Here is a 14,670-nt window from a genome sequence, read left to right as displayed (position 1 = left end):
AGGAGCTTTATGATTTTTGTGATCTTATTAAAATGTGAATATTTCTAATTTCTCATGCACTAATCTTTCGTCCCCGTGAGTAGTGCACTGTGATATATGATAGTAATTATTACTTGTTTTTCGCCTCGAACGTTCATTTTTACTGACACCCTTGTGATTTTTGCACGATTATATCTCTTTATTCTTTAAGTATCTTTGTCCAGAAGACAAACACTTTTAAATTTTCTCTCTATCAATTAAGACGTGAAAAATTAATACCTCACTGAAAAAGTATTCACTTTTCTGGGCAATCCCTGAAGGATCACTTTGATCTATGAAAACCAATAATCTTCTCTCAAACGCAACTGGCAGACTGAATCAGAACTTTTTGGATTTCAAATACATGACTAAATATGATTCAGCTCTGTACCAAATTATCTAGCAGCTGAAACTCTGTAAGCAGAACATTACAGACAGTGATAAAATTGATCGAAAATTTTTTTTCCCTATTCCACGCAAATAATATTGTACTCCAGCAGTAGTACATGACCAAGAATTGCACTTAGCATTCTTTCCCTATTCCACGCAAATAATATTGTACTCCAGCAGTAGTACATGACCAAGAATTGCACTTAGCATTCTGAATTGATTAGTAGTCGCAGCAAGAATTGCACTTAGCATTCTGAATTGATTAGTAGTCGCAGAGAAGCACAATCAATTGATGATTAGAATTACAATGTCAGACTAGTTGACTTATGAGTTGTGTTTGTAGCACATGCTACAATTTATAAAATTACTTATACGCGTGGACAAGGGGGAGGCTATGAACATAGTAGGAGATCTTATCCTATAGCCATTTTGGATTTTAAACCCTCGATTGAATACAATTCAACAAGTAACCTTGTACTCTTACAATAGTACAACTAAAAGCATTTATGAACTAATCCTTGCATTATGGTTCAGTTGTACGTAGTGCCTGAAGCACATGTCATAATTCAAATTAATATTCATAAGCTCGGACGAGGGGGAGGTAGTAGATCTTATTGAGGTGGTCAAGGTAAACTATTTGGTTTTTCTATATTTGGATTATATGCATTTGTCAGACAATTTTAATTTATCTTGATTTTGCTTTAAACTCTTATGAACCTATGTGGTTTTTATTCATATGTGTATATTTTAGAATTTGTCTGACCTAAAATACAACATGTTGCGATGAGTTTGAGATTTAGGGACCCAAGTTCTTTTAAATTTTGGCATGAGCGATTGGGTTATCTTGGGCAAAATATGATTTTTCGGATTTCCTTAAATTAAATGGGGCATTCAAACCAAATCCGACCAACTGCATATCATAATTTTCTCCCTTTATCTAATACGTGATGAAGAAGCGAAACATTTCTCATCTGCGTATTATTTATTTGCAGTCCATGTTTCTATATCACCACTATAGCGTACCTCTATGGGACCTCGGTGAAGGTACATACATTATTTATGAAACTCCGTCAATAATTTAGTACCTATGGCCCATGTTAGAGGATCAATTTACAATTTAGTACGCTGACTGTATTTTTTATTGAAGATCAATTCTCGACATTAGGGGGAGATTAGTGTCCAAAATACAAAATAATGTCAAGAAATTTCATTGGTGAAAAAGATCTTCAATATTTATATCCACGTACTAGTCAAACTGAACCAGAAGTTCAAATGATAATCTGCTAAGAAAAGAGTGACTAAGCCCCATATTCATGTTGAATATATCATTGATGATTTGGTATGCCAGAAGCATATTGTGTCAGAAGCATATAAAACATGTTAGTGTAAAAGAGTCCGCGACAAACTAAATTATATATATAGAAAGACAGTCACTCCCATAACCTCCAGAAGAGGTTCATCCTGAAGATGGAATCTCCAGTAAATTGCACGTGCACTTGATAATTATAATATTGGAGATGCGGAACGGCCAAATCTAATTGTTAAGGGAAATGACAAGGATTTGGTTGACATAAAATAAGAATTGAAGTGGCCACGAATTTGTGAAAAAGGAGAAATATATAATAGAAATATAAAAGTTGTCGACAACATATTTGCCTCTATAGTTGCTCTTACTATCTCCGAAAATAATCTGGATCCAGAACCTAAGTCGGTAATAGAGTGCTTGAAGCACTCGGACTAGGTGAGATGGAAAGCGGTAATTAAGGCTGAGCTGAACTCACTATAGTATTTTGAACCTGTAGTCCATATATCCCTGCACGATATATATGGGTCTTCGTAAGAAAAATAAATGAAATTGTAAGGTGGTGAGATATAAAGCGAGATTCATAGCTCAATGGGTTCAACAAGGAATGCCCGTCTTCTTCACCTCTTGAGCAGAGATCAATGTGTTGATTTTGCTCTCTAGGTTTTTAATCTTCGAGTCTTCACTTGTATCTTCGTCGGCATCCTCGTTACAACCCCCTGCATTGACAGGAGGGTTATTGGCATTGTGAGCTTCATCTCTATCCGTGTGCTCCTCTTCCTGACTGATGGACTTAAAATTCCTGAATTAAGAGAAAACAAGAATCACAACATGTATAGCATTAAATTATAAAAGTTGTTATACGACTTGAAACAGTCGGGTAGAACGTGGTAAGTTCCTCCTGAAGAGGAGATATGCAAATAATGATGTATGCTCTTGTGTGTTTATAAAGAAATTCGAAAATGGCTTCTGTATTATATCAGTCTATATTAATGATATAAATGTTATTGGAACGCATAAGGAGCTTACAAAAGCTAGCTCATGCCTAAAGACGGAGTTTGAAATGAAAGACTTGGGAAAAACCAAGTTTTGTCTCGGCCTGCAGATCGAGCATTTTTTCAGAAGGAATTTTTCTACACCAGTCAACCTATGTGAAAAAGGTTTTGGAAAGATTTTATATGGATAAATCTCATCCACTTAGCACACCAATGGTCGTTCGGTCCCTCGAAGTGGATAAAGATCCATTTAGACCCAAAGAAGATAATGAAAAAATGTTAGGGCCAGAAGTTCCCTATCTGAGCACCATTGGAGCACTTCTTTATCTCGCAAATTGCACCAGGCCTGATATTGCATTTGCGGTGAACTTGCTAGCAAGGTATAGTGCTTATCCTACAATGAGGCAATGGAATGTCGTTAAACATTATCCTACAATGAGGCAATGGAATGTCGTTAAACATTTCCTTCGCTATCTTCAAGGTACAAAAGATCTTAGACTATTCTATAAAAAAAACCAAGATATGACATTGGTGGGCTATTAGGACGCTGGCTACATGTCTGATCCCCATGACGTCAGATCCCAGACTGGTTATGTTTTTCTCTGTGGTGGTACTGTTGTTTCTTAGAGGTCTATTAAGCAGACCATGATGACTACTTCTTCTAACCACTCAGAGATTATCGCTTTATATGAGACCTCACGAGAATGTATATGATTAAGATCGTTGATACGACATATTTGTGGCTCGTGTGGTCTAGCGAAAGATGATATTCCCCCCACTGTCCTTTATGAGGACAATGCAGCTTGTGTTGCACAAATGAGCAATGGATATGTAAAAGAAACTATGACAAAATATATTACGCCAAAATTCTTTTATCCACATGAGCTCCAAAAGAATGGCGAAATCACCATCGAAAAAGTTCGCTCAAGTGACAATCTTGCAGATTTGTTCACTAAATCTCTGCCTACATCAACTTATGAGAAATATGTTCACAATATGCATAGACTTGAAAGACTATCTTCTTTAGGGGGAGCAAATTCTTAAAGAACAATCCTGAAGATTAGGCTCTGAAGGTCTATTATCATAATTTGCCCCTTTTCGCTAAGTTTTGTCCCACTGGGTTTTTCTTAGCATAGACTCAGAAGATTGTCATCATCAGGGGGAGCGAATTTTCAACGCAATCCCGAAGATTGTGCCTTGAAGGACTATAGTTGTACTCTTTTTTCCTTTTGCTAAGTTTTGTCCCACAGGGTTTTCTTAGCTAAAGATTTTTAATGAGGCAACTAATGCAACACAAGTTTGGATCCCGAAGATCTATAGTTGTACTCTTTTTCCATTTTGCTAAGTTTTGTCCCACAGGGTTTTCTTAGTTAAAGGTTTTTAATGAGGCAACTAATGCAATAAGACTCTATTAATGTCGTGTACTCTTTTCCTCGACTAGTTTTTATCCCACTGGGTTTTTCTAGCGAGGTTTTTAACGAGGCATTGACATTTCGAAGTAATGTCCAAGGGGAGTGTTGAAATCTAAAAGATATTTTGTTGATATCTAAAAGATATTTTGTTGATATCTAAAAGACAAAATATATGTGGACATTACTTTGTATGCGGACTATTAACTTCATGTCCTTTTGTCTTCCATCATGTATCTATAAATTGTACGATGTATGGAAATGGAGATGATGAATAAAAATTATAATTTCTCTTCTTCTCTTGTCTCTTGTCTCTTGTTTCATTTCTTTAGTATATTACAAATTATTACTTTAAAAAAAAAATATTATACATGTGATAATGACAAGCGGGCAACAAGCTGCGCCGCTAATCCTTTCTGAATTGCAAAACCCAACCGACGAAACACGTAGTCAGCTAATCCTGCTGTAGCCACATTCAAATAAATTTTAATCCCGCTAGATGGTTAATACCTAGGTTATAAATGTAGAGGGGGTGAAGTGGGTTTAGTTTAGTCCCCGTTATGAGTATTAATTAGTCCCTGTTTAGAAATAGTCTGAACGAGATTTATAAATAAATGTGAGCTAAAGAGGTGGATTACATTCAATAGCAACTACAATGAGAGACGATAATAACACGGAAAGCTTATTGTGATGTGCGCATCAATGTTGATGTAAGATATGTTATACTCATCCTCTATCTTCCAAATGTGTTAAAAGAGTGAAGATTTATTGCTCTTTCTAGGGATTTGAAAATCAAATTTGCGTAAAGGAATCTTTTTCAAACCAACCGTGCTTTTTGGCTCGCGCTTTAACGCGCGAGCCAACTCGCACATGAAACAGGGGGTGGTCCCCACTGACACAGTGGGGACCACCCCCTGTTTCACGAGCGAGTTGGCTCACGCGTTAAAGCGCGAGCCAAAAATCTTTTTCCTTTTCAAACTATGTATTTAGTAAATTACTCTTGAGAACTGGATCCATCCGTCCATCCAAACCTTCTAAGTTTTGTTAAAAATTAAAACTACTATCGCCAATGCTCTCCTTACTATTACATTAAAACTCCAAATTTGTAGCGAGTAAGATATCGTGTCGTGCACCTTTCTTTATGGTTGAAAGTTGGACACTGTTTTTAATTTGTGATCGGTAGAAATTGAACTTGGATTATTTTGATATCATGTTAATAATCCTTCCAATGTACCAAAACTTAAAAAATTACGACTATGATTGTTGGGTAAACTTGATACTTCTAAGGTTAATTACCACTTAAATACTTTTATAGTTTCCCTGCTTCGCGGTTGCACTCATATACCCTCCATTATTTTTGTTAGCACTTATACAACCTGAAATTTCTAAAATTTATGTTTTAATACCTTATGTTTATGCAAATGTGAGATTTTTCTCTTAAAAATTTCCGCAAGCTAATTTTATAACTTTCTATCTCATAATGTGCTGGTGAGTTCATTGTAAATAAGCAGTAGTTCTATTTTAAACTTGCTTTAATTATATCTTAAAATAGTATTATGTTGGGTTAACAATAAATTTAAGAATATTAAGAGCTAAAAAAATTCTAGAATTGAGTCTATACGTGTCACATGGAAAAATCTACGAGAAAATATTCTCATCTATATAAAAGAAGATATTAAAGTGAAGGCTTTAGAAACTTTGGTGTGTAGAAGTACTGGCAAAAATAAGTAAGGGCATATAGTCTCAAAGTAAGGAAACTCTAAGGTATTTAAGTGCTAATTGGTCTACTTATAACAATGAGATTCTATACTCTTTAGGGGTTGTTTGGTTCGTTTTTTAACTAGGTGGAAAAGTTTTACACCGCCTCCACATCAGATTTTTCGTGGCCACGTAGGATATAAGCTTTCCGTCGGGTTTTTTTTCCCATATTTGGTTCGCTAGGGTTGAAGAAGGGAAACTCGGTGAAAATCGCCGCCACATCAGATTTTTTTCTCTCCCCCAATTCCTTCCTCAACCTCGTGAAATCGATGAAAACTGCAGCCACGTTAGCTTTTTACCATATAAACAAAAGTTTTCTCTTTTTTTTCCATGCGAACCAAACACAAGAAAAATAAATACATTGGTTTCCCACTATTTTTTTGTGCAAACCAAAGCAAAACAATCTATTTCTTAAAAAAGTTTGGAAAACTCAAAACTTGTGTTTTTATACATGGAAATACATTTCCCTATATCTAGAAAACGAACCAAACAGCCCCTTAAAGAAAATCCCTTAATAGTTTGCTTTTAGGGAAAAATGTGTCCAGGCCCCAAAATCAGAAACTTCATGTGACGAGGCCCCTCATAGTTTCCCCCATGTGGATCAGCCCATTGAAATGTGACACTTTGTACTGCAGCCCCTTTTTAGCAATTATTACATGCCAGCTGAGCTAAAATCTCCAAATTATCATTATCCTCTCTCCTCAATTCCTCAAACCAGCTCTCTCTCTCTCTCTCTCTCTCTCTCTCTCTCTCCTCTCTCTCTCTCCTCTCTCTCTCTCTCAAGCTCTCAAGCTCCATTCCTGCCCGCGACTACGCCTGTAGGCTGTCTAAAAATCACAACAGATAGCCAATCTCCATCAAACACCGATGATGGAAGTTACAATCTGACGACTTCCAGAAGGTTACAATTTGAAGACTTTCACATGGATCGATGAAGGTTACAATCTGACGACCTTCGCAACAACTGATGAAAGCTCTAATCAACAGCCTTCACAATCAACATCGGGAGTTACAATCTGACGACTCTCACATTTTCAAGGAGCCAAGACGAAGATTATAAGATGACGATCTTTGTAGCGCTCTAGCAAAAGAGACTACAAATCGACGATCTCTTCAAATCAAAACGCAGATATATCTCAAACCGTAAGGAATTTGGCAAAACTGATGGAGCAAACCGAACCTAATAGGGTTGGTTTGGTCATCTCCGTCTTGTCGAGATAGCCGATTTTCATATATAATTCGTCTAATTCCGACTTACGGTTTGAAAGTTATGACATGTTCTTCGCAGCAAGTTATGTTCTGAAGTCCGTCTGCGAGACTGGACTTCGTCAGAACATTGGACTTAGCCTGAAGCTCGCCAAGCCCGCTTAAGGTTCGCCTCTGCATTACAGAGTCAAAACGCAGAGTTCGTGGACTTAAAACGCAGAGTTTGTAGACTTAAAACGCAGAGTTCAACTCTGCGTCCAACAACAAAAACGCACAGTTAATGTGGAGCCTAACTCTGCGTCCCAGGTCCAAAAACGCATAGTTAATGCGCAGCCTAACTTTGCGTCCCAGGTCCAGAAATGCACAGTTAATGTGCAGCCTAACTCTGCGTCCCAGGTCCAGAGACGCAGAGTTAATGCAGAACCCAACTCTGCGTCCCAGGTCCAGAGACGCACAGTTAATGCAGAACCCAACTCTGCGTCCCAGGTCCAGAAACACACAGTTCATGCAGAACCCAACTCTGTGTCTCAGGTCCAAAACGTAGAGTTCATCTCTGCGCAGCGTGACCTGTGCGTTTTCAGCCTAAAACAGGCCCAACTCTGCGTTTTAGGTCCAGAAACGCACAGTTCGGGCCCAGAATGCTGTTTTCAGCGTTTGACTCGTTCAAGCACGACTTGAACGGTTCCAGAACCGTTTTCTCCCCAAGATTTGAGGGGATCACTACCCTATCATGGAGAGATTTATGGGGGGCAGTTACACCCCATTAAACCCTCATTTAGGAGAGATTTAAGGGGTGGTTACACCCCTAAATCCCCTATAAATAGTGGGAAACTCAATTGAGTTGAGGCTGGCTTTTGGGATCTTGGATCTGGGAATTTTGGAGATCAAAAGGCCCTCTTTTAGAGATCGGTTGGACTTCTTCAGATCTTCTTGGAGCTTTGGAGATCAGCAACTTGAAGAAACTCTTGAATCATCTTGGAAGGCTTTTAGTGAAGCCTTTGAGATTATTCGGCTTGGCTTGGCTTGTGAACTCTTTCTAAGAGTTCTTCTCAACTCGATCAGAGTTCAAAACTTGCTCTGCAAGTTCTTCTAAAACTCGCTCTGAGTTATTAACTCGTTAAGAGTTATTTTCAAACTTGCTACGCAAGTTCTCCACAACGTCAAATCGTGAGGAGAAGATATCGTTCCAGTGAATCAAGACGTTCGGATCGTTAACGGAGAGCAAATTCGACGCAGGCATTCGAAGGAGGCACTCCATCGCCACTGTGAAGAACCCAGAATTAAACAAAGGGGAGAATTAAATTCATTCTCCTCTCTTTTGTAATTGGAATCCAATTGTAATCGATTGTGAGAGAATACAAATCAATTTTTTTTCTTTCATTTCTTTTACATCAAATTTTCCAACAAACAATGCCCTTCACGACGGCGTCGGGCTCTCATCTCCCCCCCTCTCTCTCTCATCTCCTCTCTCCTCTCTCTCTCTCTCAAGCTCTCAAGCCCCATTCCTGCCCGCGACTACGCCCTTCACGACGACGTCGGGCTCCAGATCCGCACCCTAGCTTGCGAGTTAGGCCCTCGAGTTCCCAACCACTTCCCCTCCTCTCCTCCGCCCTGCCTCGTCACCGTTGCTCGCCGCCGCTTCCCGCCTCGCCCTTGACTACGCCGGAGTTCGCCATTGTCGCTAACTGCCTTGCCCTTGAGTTCGTCATTGTCGGGATGCCATCAAACCGGATGCTTGCCAAGAAGAAGCTACAGGTCTTTAACAACTTAGACTAACATATATCGCATCACATGTTGATCGTGCCCAGCATCAACTTTCACCACGACAAATGTTTTTTTAGCTTTTTCAATATTCAGGAGAACAAAGTGATGTTGATTCTGATGGTAATTAATCAAAACATTATTTAATCTTGCATCTAAACCTTTGAATTCCTCTCTTTTGGACTTAGGCTCTTGGGCAATGAATTGGTCGGAGTAGATTCTCCATTCGATTGTGTTTATTTGGCAATGAATTGGTCGGAGTAAATTCTCCATGCTAGTTTTAGCCCGCACCATGCTAGTTCTAGATCGCACTATGTTAGTTCTAGCAAGTTGGGACAAGTTAGAACTAACAATATTCGAAGCGATATAACGAGAGGTAGAAAATGAGCCCAAGTGAAAGGAAGATACGTGTGATAGACAATATAAAGGGCTACACACCGGCGAAGACGGTGGTGAAAACGGAGACATGAGGTGGCTGAAAAACGCACGCGAAGTCGGCACGGCGCTGCTGTTTTCTGCTCGCTGCTGCCGTCGAACGATGTTTCGGACGTTACCGAGAGAGATAGAGAATGAGTTAGAGTGTGATATAAATTGGAGGTGATAGGCAACATGTAGGGCTACTCACCAAAGAAGAAATCGGTGGAAACAAAGATTGGAGGTGATCGAAAAGTGCGTGCAAAGTCGGTACAAAACTGTAGTTTTTTACAGTGCAATTTCTCGCCGTTCGGGTTTGTTCTTCGCTGTTCGGAGCTTTTCAACATTGTCCGGGCTTGCCGGAGGTAGGAGGAGGTTGCCAGGGTCATCGGGGTGTCTTGGTGGGCTCCACCAGAGGTAGGAGGAGCTTTTCTCCGTTCCCAAGAGCCTAGAACTAAGATGAATTAGAGCTAAAACTAGCTAGAACTAACATAGTGCGGGCTAGAACTAGAATGGTACGGGTTAGAACTAATAAGGTACGGGTTAGAACTAACTTTAGGGCCCAAGAACCTAGAACTAAAATAAATTAGAGATAGAACTAGCTAGAACTAACATAGTACAGGCTAGAACTAGCATGGTGTGGGCTAGAACTAAGAAAGTGCGGGTTAGAACTAAGAAGGTGCGGGTTAGAACTAAGAAGGTACGGGTTAGAATTAACAAGTGCGCAAGAAAAAAACACGGGCTTGGTTTAGAACTAGCAATGTGTGGGCTAGAACTGGATGTATACAAGCTAGAACTAGGGTAATATACGCTAGAACTAACGTAGAAGCATGAATTAACAAGTGCGCAAGCAAAAAACGAGGGCTGAATTTAGAACTAGCAAGATGTGGGCTAGAACTGGCTGTATACAAGCTAGAACTAGGGCAATAGAAGCTAAAACTAACATAGAAGCAAGAATTAACAAGTGTGTATGTAAAAAACACGGGCTGGGTTTAGAACTAGCAAGGTGTGGGCTACAACTGGCTGTATACAAGCTAGAACTAGAGTAATAGAGCCTAGAACTAACGTAGAAGCAATAATTAACAAGTGGGCATATAAAAAACGAGGGCTGGGTTTAGAACTAGCAAGGTGTAGGTTAAAACTGTCTGTATACAAGTTAGAACTAGGGTAATAGAAGCTAGAACTAACCTAGAAGCATGAATTAACAAGTGCGCAAGTAAAAAACGCGGGCTGGATTTAGAACTAGCAAAGTGTGGGCTAGAACTGGCTTTATACAAGCTAGAACTAGGGTAATAGAAGCTAGAACTAACGTAGAAGCATGAATTAACAAAGTGCGCAAGCAAAAAACGAGGGCTGAGTTTAGAACTAGAAAGATGTGGGCTAGAACTGACGGTATACAAGCTAGAACTAGGGTAGTAGAAGCATAAATTAACAAGTGCGCAAGCAAAAAACACGGGCTGAGTTTAGAACTAGTAAGATGTGGGTTAGAACTGGCTGTATACAAGCTAGAACTAGGGTAATAGAAGCTAAAACTAACGTAGAAGCAAGAATTAATAAGTGTGCATGTAAAAAACACGGGCTGGGTTTAGAACTAGCAAGGTGTGGGCTAGAACTGGCTTTATACAAGCTAGAACTAGGGTAATAGAAGCTAGAACTAACGTAGAATCAAAAATTAACAAGTGTGCATTTAAAAAACGAGGGCTGAGTTTAGAATTAGTAAGGTGTGGGCTAGAACTGGCTGTATACAAGCTAGAACTAGTGTAATAGAAGCTAGAACTAACGTAGAAGCAAGAATTAACAAGTGTGCATGTAAAAAACGTAAGCTGGGTTTACAACTAGAAAGGTATGGACTAGAACTGGTTTATACAAGCTAGAAGTAGGGTAATAGAAGCTAGAACTAACGTAGAAGCAAGAATTAACAAGTGTGCATTTTTTGCTTGTTTACTAGTTCTAAATTTAGCAAGAACTAACGCACACTTGTTAATTCTTGCTTCTACATTAGTTCTAGCTTCTTTTACCCTAGTTCTAGCTTGTATAAAGCCAGTTCTAGCCCATACCTTGCTAGTTCTAAACCCTGCCCTCGTTTTTTACATGCACACTTGTTAATTCTTACTTTTACGTTAGTTCTAGCTTCTATTACCCTAGTTCTAGCTTGTATAAAGGCAGTTCTAGCCCACACATTGCTAGTTCTAAATCCATCCCACGTTTTTTGCTTGTGCACTTGTTAATTCATGCTTCTAGGTTAGTTCTAGCTTCTATTACCCTAGTTCTAGCTTGTATACAGCCAGTTCTAGCCCATACATTGCTAGTTCTAAACTCAGCCCTCGTTTTTACATGCACAATTGTTAATTCTTGATTCTACATTAGTTCTAGCTTCTATTATCCTAGTTCTAGCTTGTATAAAGTCAGTTCTAGCCCACACCTTGCTAGTTCTAAACTCAGCCCGTGTTTTTTACATGCACACTTGTTAATTCTTGCTTCTACGTTAGTTCTAGTTTCTATTACCCTAGTTTTAGCTTGTATACAACCAGTTCTAGCCTACACCTTGCTAGTTCTAAATCCAACCCGTGTTTTTTGCTTGCGCACTTGTTAATTCATGCTTCTACGTTAGTTCTAGTTTCTATTACCCTAGTTCTAGCTTGTATACAGGCAGTTCTAGCCCACATCTTGCTAGTTCTAAATCCAGCCCGCGTTTTTTGCTTGCGCACTTGTTAATTCATTCTTCTACGTTAGTTCTAGCTTCTATTACCCTAGTTCTAGCTTGTATACAGTCAATTCTAGCCAACATCTTGCTAGTTCTAAACCCAGGCCGTGTTTTTTGCTTGCGCACTTGTTAATTCATGCTTCTACTACCCTAGTTCTAGCTTGTACACAGCCAGTTCTAGCCCACATCTTGCTAGTTCTAAACACAGCCCTCGTTTTTTGCTTGCGCACTTGTTAATTCATGCTTCTACGTTAGTTTTAGCTTTTATTACCTTAGTTCTAGCTTGTATACAGTCAGTTCTAGCCCACACCTTGCTAGTTCTAAAGCTAACCCGTGTTTTTTTACTTGCGCACTTGTTAATTCTTGCTTCTACGTTAGTTCTATCTTCTATTACCCTAGTTCTAGCTTGTATACAGCCAGTTCTAGCCCACACCTTGCTAGTTCTAAACCCAGCCCTCATTTTTTACATGCACACTTGTTAATTCTTGATTCTACGTTAGTTCTAGCTTCTATTACCCTAGTTTTAGCTTGTATAAAGCCAGTTCTAGCCCACACCTTGCTAGTTCTAAACCCAACCCATGTTTTTTGCATGAACACTTGTTAATTCTTATTTTTACGTTAGTTCTAGCTTCTATTATCCTAGTTCTAGCTTGTATAAAGCCAATTCTAGTCTACACATTGCTAGTTCTAAACCCAGCCCGTGTTTTTTATATGCCGCACACTTGTTAATTCTTGCTTCTACATTAGTTCTAGCTTCTATTATCCTAGTTCTAGCTTGTATACAGTCAGTTCTAGCCCACACATTGCTAGTTCTAAAGCCAGCCCGTGTTTTTGCTTGCGCACTTGTTAATTCATGCTTCTAGGTTAGTTCTAGCTTCTATTACCCTAGTTCTAGCTTGTATACAGCCAGTTCTAACTTGTATACAGCCAGTTCTAGCCCACACCTTGCTAGTTCTAAATCCAGCCCGCGTTTTTTGCTTGCGTACTTGTTAATTCATGCTTCTAGGAAGTTCTAGCTTTTATCACCCTAGTTCTAGCTTGTATACAACCATTTCTAGCCTACACCTTGCTAGTTCTAAACCCAGTCCTCGTTTTTTACATGGCCACTTGTTAATTCTTGCTTCTACATTAGTTCTAGCTTCTATTACCCTAGTTCTAACTTGTATACAGTCAGTTCTAGCCCACACCTTCCTAGTTCTAAACACAGCCCACGTTTTTTACATGCACACTTGTTAATTCTTGCTTCTACGTTAGTTTTAGCTTCTATTGCCCTAGTTCTAGCTTGTATACAGTCAGTTCTAACCCACATCTTGCTAGTTCTAAACCCAGCCCTCATTTTTTGCTTGCGCACGTGTTAATTCATGCTTCTACGTTAGTTCTAGCTTCTATTATCCTACTTCTAGCTTGTATATAGCCAGTTCTAGCCCACACCTTGCTAGTTCTAAACCAAGCCCGCATGTTTTGCTTGCGTACTTGTTAATTCTAACCCGCACCTTCTTAGTTCTAACCCGCACCTTCTTAGTTCTAGCCCACACTATGTTAGTTCTAGCTAGTTCTATCTCTAATTTATCTTAGTTCTAGGCTCTTGGGCCCTCAACTTAGTTCTAACCCGCACCTTCTTAGTTCTAGTCCGCACCATGCTAGTTCTAGCCCGCACTATATTATTTCTAGCTAGTTCTAGCTCTAATTCATCTTAGTTCTAGGTTCTTGGGAACCGAGAAAAGCTCCTCTCACCTCAGGTGGAACCCACCGAGACACCCCGATGACCCCGACAACCTCCTCCCACCTCCGGCAAGCCCAGACAGTGTTGAAAAGCTCCGAACAGCGAAGAACAAACCCGAACGGCGAGAAATTACACTGTAAAAAACTACAGTTTTGTGCCGACTTTGCACGCACTTTTTGATCACCTCTAATATCTGTTTCCGCTGATTTCTTCTTTGGTGAGTAGTCCTACATGTTGCCTATCACCTCCAATTTGTATCACACTCTAACTCATTGTCTATCTCTCTCGGTAACGTTCGAAACATCGCTCGACGGCAGCAGCGAGCAGAAAACAGCAGCGCCGTGCCGACTTCGCGCGCGTTTTTCGGCCACCTCCGGTCTCCGTTTTCATCACCGTCTTCGCTGGTGTGTAGCTCTTTATATTGTCTATCACACGGTATCTTCCTTTCACTTGGGCTCATTTTCTACCTCTCGTTATATCGCTTTGAGTATTGTTAGTTCTAACTTGCCCCAACTTGCAAGAACTAACATAGTGCGGGCTAGAACTAGCATGGTGCGGACTAGAACTAGCATGGTGGTGGCATGTAATAATTGCTAAAAAGGGGCTGTAGTACAAAGTGTCACACTTCAAGGGGCTGATCCACATGGGGGAAACTATGAGGGGCCTCGTCACATGAAGTTTCTGCTTTTGGGGCATAGACACATTTTCCCATTGCTTTTAAGGGGCTATTTAGTTGGCTAAAAAAAGAAAATCAAATAAAATGAAACATATTTCCTATAATAGGTTCGTTTCTTGTGTTTGGTTCACTTCTTAAAAGTAAGAAAGGAGATGAGATGAGATGAGTTGTTTACCATATTATTGGATGATGTGGGTAATTTTTTAAGAAACAAATTTCATGAATTGTTTTGAGGTTGTTTGGTTGGCTAAAAAAAAGAAATCAATTATAATAAATATATTTTCTATAATAGGTTCTTTTATTGTGTTTGGTT

The sequence above is a fragment of the Asparagus officinalis genome, chromosome 4 (genome assembly GCF_001876935.1).
Source record: "Asparagus officinalis chromosome 4, Aspof.V1, whole genome shotgun sequence".
In the NCBI taxonomy this organism is placed as follows: domain Eukaryota; kingdom Viridiplantae; phylum Streptophyta; class Magnoliopsida; order Asparagales; family Asparagaceae; genus Asparagus; species Asparagus officinalis.
Note: the sequence above shows the minus strand (reverse complement) of the source record.